General features: G+C 48.6%; 1 long non-coding RNA gene across 1 annotated transcript; it reads left to right on the top strand.

Annotated features, from left to right (window-relative positions):
• LOC142489848 (uncharacterized) lies at positions 1-2,407 on the top strand. Its single transcript, XR_012799952.1, has 4 exons — positions 1-95; positions 1,081-1,186; positions 1,407-1,456; positions 2,228-2,407. It is a non-coding gene; the product is annotated as an uncharacterized LOC142489848 (long non-coding RNA).
• Positions 2,408-6,006: the final 3,599 nt, after the last annotated feature.

Here is a 6,006-nt window from a genome sequence, read left to right as displayed (position 1 = left end):
TACGTGTCTCTGATTTTACTGCCGGACAAAAACCGGTGGACCAAAAGGAAAACCGCTGTGAAGAAGCGGACCAGCAACCCGGAGTTCAATGAGAAGTGAGTCCCACACTGCTCCTAACACGCATCGAATGAAATGTCCAACCTTACACACATCACTCTGTGCCATACTGAGGGGTTTCTGTCCTGCCTGTCAGCCTGATACAACACTATAGAATAACGAACCTGTACTATTACTCAAGGTATGGTACTGCACACCAAAAAACATTGTCATTGCGAAAAGTCATAGGAAAAGGTTACCGGGTGCTCCACAGAAGACAAGAGTGCCACCTGTAGACAAATGTGGGTGAATCTCCAGGCACCCAACTTGGAGAGCCTTGAGATTCATCAAATTTTAATGAAGGCCCCATACAAAGCGGTCACTTCTAGATCGTAAGAGATAATACAGTGAGTCCTCGCTTATCCGACACAATGCGTCCCGCAAATCCCTGTCGGATAACAGATTGTTGGAAAGCGGTATCAATGGTAACCGGTGGCGATTTCCATCGGATACGTGACATTTGCAGCGGATAATACATTAACCGCCGTCGGAAATTGTTTCTGACGGAAAGCGAAACGTCATAAAGCGAGGACTACCTGTAATGATAATAACTTGATGTCATATAGCGCTTTTCTCCCAATGGGACTCAAAGCGCGTCACAATTTCTCACTGAGCCACTCCTTCAGTGATCTGGCCAAGGCAATAAGGCACCTAAGCTAGAATTCACTAAGCCGCAATGCGGGACCTCGCACCCAATCTGGCATTAACTGCCATTGACTTGAGGCAGTTAATGCCAGATCGGGGTGCGATAGGCTGCATCACGGCTTAGCTCATCTCGGTGTTGGGCCCATATTTACGAAGCGATTCCATAGGACACCGCCCAGCACCGGAACACGGCTGCCAACCCGTTGGTAAATATGGGCCGCAGTGTTTTAGTCACAGATTAGTGCACATGACTTGGCAATGATCCAAAAGCTGCGGTACATCTCATGGATGACGGGGAATGTGTACAATATACAGTACACCGGGTTATTGTCCCTGCAGATTTGAGTGGGATCTGCCATTGGAGGAAGCAGCAAAAAGGAAGATGGATATCTCGGTGAAAAACAGTGTGTCCTTTATATCAAGGGAACGGGAGCTGCTTGGAAAGGTGAGGCGCAGCCCCTTCACAATTTCTACACCTATCAACTGCACCGACCCGCTAACTTCATGCTGAATTGTCATATGCACAACATATTACCGATCTCTCTCTCTCGCACTGAACATGTAACATACAATAATGTGACTTCTCTCTGCCACCCCGTGACCCTCTCTGGGACATACTGTTCCTTCGTCATGCTGATGACTTGGGTGTCCCTCTCTCTTTGCAGGTTCACATTGATCTTTCTCAGGTGGATCTGTCAGTTGGACTGACTCAGTGGTGAGTTTTGTAGCACCTGTGCTTGTGTCTCTCTGCGCACACGCAGTTACTCACAGTCACGTGCCCACATGCACAAGCGGATAGCCATCCACTGGCACAGACACGGTTACCCGGCCATAAACGTGAACGCTGCTAAGCACGCACACATTCACACAGCTGCCCCGGCACAGATACGCTCTCACACTGAGAAATAATCAGCCTAGCACATAAACAAAATATTGATGTACCTTCATCTGCAGTCATGATGTTCAGTACTTCCTATTTATCCCCTTAGGTAAAGGGAAAGCAGAGATAGACATAGTGTGTTACAGACCCCAGTGGCAATGAAGAGTCTAATGCCAGCTAGGATTGGGGAAAACAAGGTGTTGCCTATTTTACAAGAGGGTGACATCCCCCGTCATTGTATCAGTTCAAATATATAATGTAAGGTTTGCATTTGAAGCCTCTAATACGTCCATGTTTTAGTAGTAGATAGCTTTGCTTTTGATGGCATAATACTTTTCTTATTCTGTGCTGACAATGCACACAGCGTGTACATCTCATTTCACAGGCACAATGCGTCCCTCAACTGATGAGCTTACACTCTAATGTTGGTGTTTGGAGCACAATGAGATAAGGACACTTCCCTAGGCTCACAAGTTGCTGACACTGGGATTTGACTGCTGTTCCCGCGTTTTACCTGCGCTACTTCTTCAGCTTGCAATGAACGCCTGGAAAAGCCATGTACCTCTTGTGACCGCGCCGCTTTCTCTCACATTGGTTTTCTGACAGGTACAATCTGAAGGATGAGAAGACCAGCATGTAATGGCCTTTCCCAGGGATGTAACCGTGTGTGGGCGAGCTCTCCCCCTCCCAGCAATGCTACCTGCTGGACCCAGGATCCTAACCAGGGATGGTGTGAAGCAGTCGTCTCTAGCAGAGAAACGGTTAATAAAGAGCCGAGTGGAGACATATCTGGGACCTGCCTGCCTCTGCTGTAACATGTTTTGACCCCTTTGCTGCCAGATTGGTGGCACTCCTGGCAGCAAAGGGGTTAATCTCCCAGAAAGGTTGCAGTGGACGGGGGCAAAATGTCCAGGCAAAGCCACTCAGTGCTGCCCCTAGTACTGATTTCTACACCACACACACACATATATACACCTGCATGTACAGAGGCATATATATGCATATTTATACGTACACGTGTGTGTATAGAACAGTCACCAAGAGGCAGCAGAGCTGGGCAAAGGTTTCAGCTGCTGCCAGTGGTCCCACTGTGGACAAGTACAGCTTGTGATCTTTGGTTTATTTACATTTGCAGCCGCTTGCATCTCTGGTGCCGTCCACGCAGCTGCAGGGTAGAGCCAGTGTCACGTGACATGATGATGTAATCCTATGTTTCACACCTTAGCGCTTTATCAGTGTGTGATGTTCAGCCACAGCCTCCAGCACTGCTTTATACACACGCACACGCACACGCACACGCACACGTGTTGACAAGATCACGTATACACTTCAACTATTGCAAATAATTTTTCTTAGACATTCAACTACACCAGGTGTGAGCAACTTCAGTCCTCAAGGGCCACCAACAGGTCAGGTTTACAGCATATCCCTGCTTCAGCACAGATGAAAGACTGTGCCATTGATCGAGGCACCTGTGCTGATGCCGGGATATCCTGAAAACCTGACCTGTTGGTGGCCCTTGAGGACTGGAGTTGCCCACACCTGATCTATACACACTATCAAACATATGCATGTGCGTTCATGTGCACACGCACAAACAATCATATACATACACTGTCGCACCTAAGTATGCATGGGCATTTCTACACATAAATATATACATACACATGAATTTACATATACATTATCAAACACGCATGCAATCATCTATATACACACACTACTACTCGTACATATGCATAGACAATATACACATCAACATACCCACCCTTAAAAACGTCTTTAACATTTTCAATTTTAGCAAGTTTTTTTTATCTTCCTTTTTTATTTACACGTTCTATGCTTGTTTGTCATTTTATAATTGTGTGAAAATGTGTTCCTTGCTTCTTGCCTTAAGAGAGATGTAAAAAAAAAACCATAATCAACAATATCCCATTATTTTCAATGGGGAAATCCCTGCTAAGCAAAGGTGAACAGTTGAATTGTCACAGTATTTTTTAAACGTTTCAGTGTTATGTATAGAGCTTGCACGTTCTTTATCGGTTTGTGTCCCAGCTGTTAGCTGGCGATGTCCGGTTGGAGGGAACCTTCCTATCCGGGCTGTAAGGGCGCAGAAATCACGCCAGAAAGATGCAAAGTGTTAAACATTCCTTAACCCCTCCAGTGCTGGGAGGGTCAGCAAACAAACTGCAAAGCAGAGCGAGGACATTTCCGAGAAGCGCTTGCCTCGGCCTAAGCACATTTCACCCCTTTTGCTGGCAGAGGTGTCAGCGACGCGATGGTTGCACTGGAATGGGGCAAGATGTCCAAGCAAAGTATGAGTTCACAGACACCCAGCAGTACCACACATGCATGCCAAGCAATGTGTTGCAGCGTCACGTGGCCCTCGGGGTTAAATATAAGTGTTTTTAGGTCAGAGAGTTGGACTTTCTTTTTTAATTGCTGCAACGTGACCTTCTGACAGAAGCTTATCAGTGATGGGGTCTGGCAGTCCTGGCTTTTACCCTGGGGAAAATGTCAAAGAACGTGAAGTCATCCAACACACACCAAATTGCTAAAAGAAATATGAGTTCGCCATACAGAGACTCTGGGGACTGAAGCACTCATCCGATTCACTAGGCGTCGATGTGGGGTATCCCCCCGATCAGGCGCGACCTGCCCTTGACTTGAGTGGCAGTTAACGTGTTGGGTCGGGGAGCTAAACCCCACTTTGGCGCTTCGTGCATCTCCTGCTATAAAGAATGAGTCTAACATCCAACTGCCTGAAACTCTCACTGGTAACCTGGAGCTGGGCAGTCCCCGGTATCCTCCCTGTCTCTGCAACTCCAATGGGAAATGAAGAGAAGCCAAAAGTGTTTTGTTTTAACATTGTATCCATTTGTGTTTAGATTTTTTTTATGCTTTAAGCAGTGAGGTGTCGGGAATCAACCTTAAGTGTCCTGGACCAAAATGCCATATTATTCAATAAAGGTGTTTCTCTATCTGGAATTATTTTATGGCATCAGAAAGCAGGGCCGGCTGTAGGGCAGGGCAGTTCCCATGGGCCCGCGCCTTTGTGGGCCGTGCGCTCCTCTCCTTCCTCGGTGCCAGGATCCAAATTCTGCCCGGCAGGAGAGGGGAGAGCAGGAGGAGGGAGCAGGGGTGTCCCTGAGCTCCTACAGGACCTCACCGCTGCTCACCCCAAGGTGGGGATTGTGTGTCTGTATCTGGGGGAGGTGTGTGTGTGTGCATGTGTATATAGCTGGGGGAGGTCTTACCTCATGCGGAGCGGCCTTCGGCACTGTCGTGTTGTCATGGCGTCTCGCCACATTGCCATGACAATACAACATAATTACACTGTGACATCATGACGCTGCAGAAGATGGGGCCCGGCTGACGGCATGCCACCGTGGGCCCCAGCAAAGGTAAGGCCGGCCCTGATATAGTGCCCGTGGAGCACATACACAAATGTAGCCAGACTAACGTTACTTTGCTTGGCAGTATGCCCAGGCATTCTGCAGCAACATTACTATGGAGACTGAGGCATGCCTGGGTATATGGAGGGTATCGGCCGGGGGAGGAGGAGATGAGTTTGGCTACATCTGTACATTCAAATATCAATACACACATAGTACACACATCTGTATGTATAGTACACGGGGGAAGGACTTTGCTATTAAAGGAGCAATCCAGACATGTTATTTTTGTAGTGTGTAAATTAATTTTTTTAACATAGGATTAAAGTTGGGGGTTTTGAGTTGGGGGTTTCGAAGTGACTTCGGGCGCACCCCATTAATTTCAGCTCGGGACCCCCTCAGGGACGCCAACAGGGTGGGTCTGCCGGGGTTAGCGTCCCAGGCCCGTCAGAAAATAAAAAAAGTGGCTGCTCCGCCTGCAGTAGGGGCCCGGGTGGCCGGGTCTCTCCCCGAGTCCCCAGCCATGCTCCTCAGCCCCCCCACCGTCCCCAGACCCCTCCCATTGTCCAGAGACCCCTAGCTTTCCCCCAGCCAGGCCCTACCACACGGCATCCTTCCCCACCCCTCAGTCCCTACTAGGATACTTTCCTCTCCCCCTCCCCTAACCGGCATCCACCATCCTCTGCGGCCCACCGCCTGAGTCCTACCACCGGCTCCTGTTCCAGGTGGGCCCATGTGACCCGGGGCTGCGCCCAACACTCTCCCCAGACAGGCGGCTCCTTAGACCCCCAACCAGCCACAGGTCCCGACCATCCCCAAGGTATATCTACTTTTTTTTACATGTATAGGGAGTGGGGGAGTGCGTGTCTTTTTATATGTATTGAGAGTGGGGGTCTTTTTATATGTATTGGGAGTGGGGGTCTTTTTATATGTATTGGGAGTGGGGGTCTTTTTATTTGTATTGGCGGGTCTCTTTATACATATTGGGAG

The sequence above is a fragment of the Ascaphus truei genome, chromosome 3 (assembly GCF_040206685.1).
Source record: "Ascaphus truei isolate aAscTru1 chromosome 3, aAscTru1.hap1, whole genome shotgun sequence".
In the NCBI taxonomy this organism is placed as follows: Eukaryota; Metazoa; Chordata; class Amphibia; order Anura; family Ascaphidae; genus Ascaphus; species Ascaphus truei.
The sequence above is the reverse complement of the archived record's forward strand: the minus strand, read 5'-3'. Positions and strand labels throughout refer to the sequence as shown.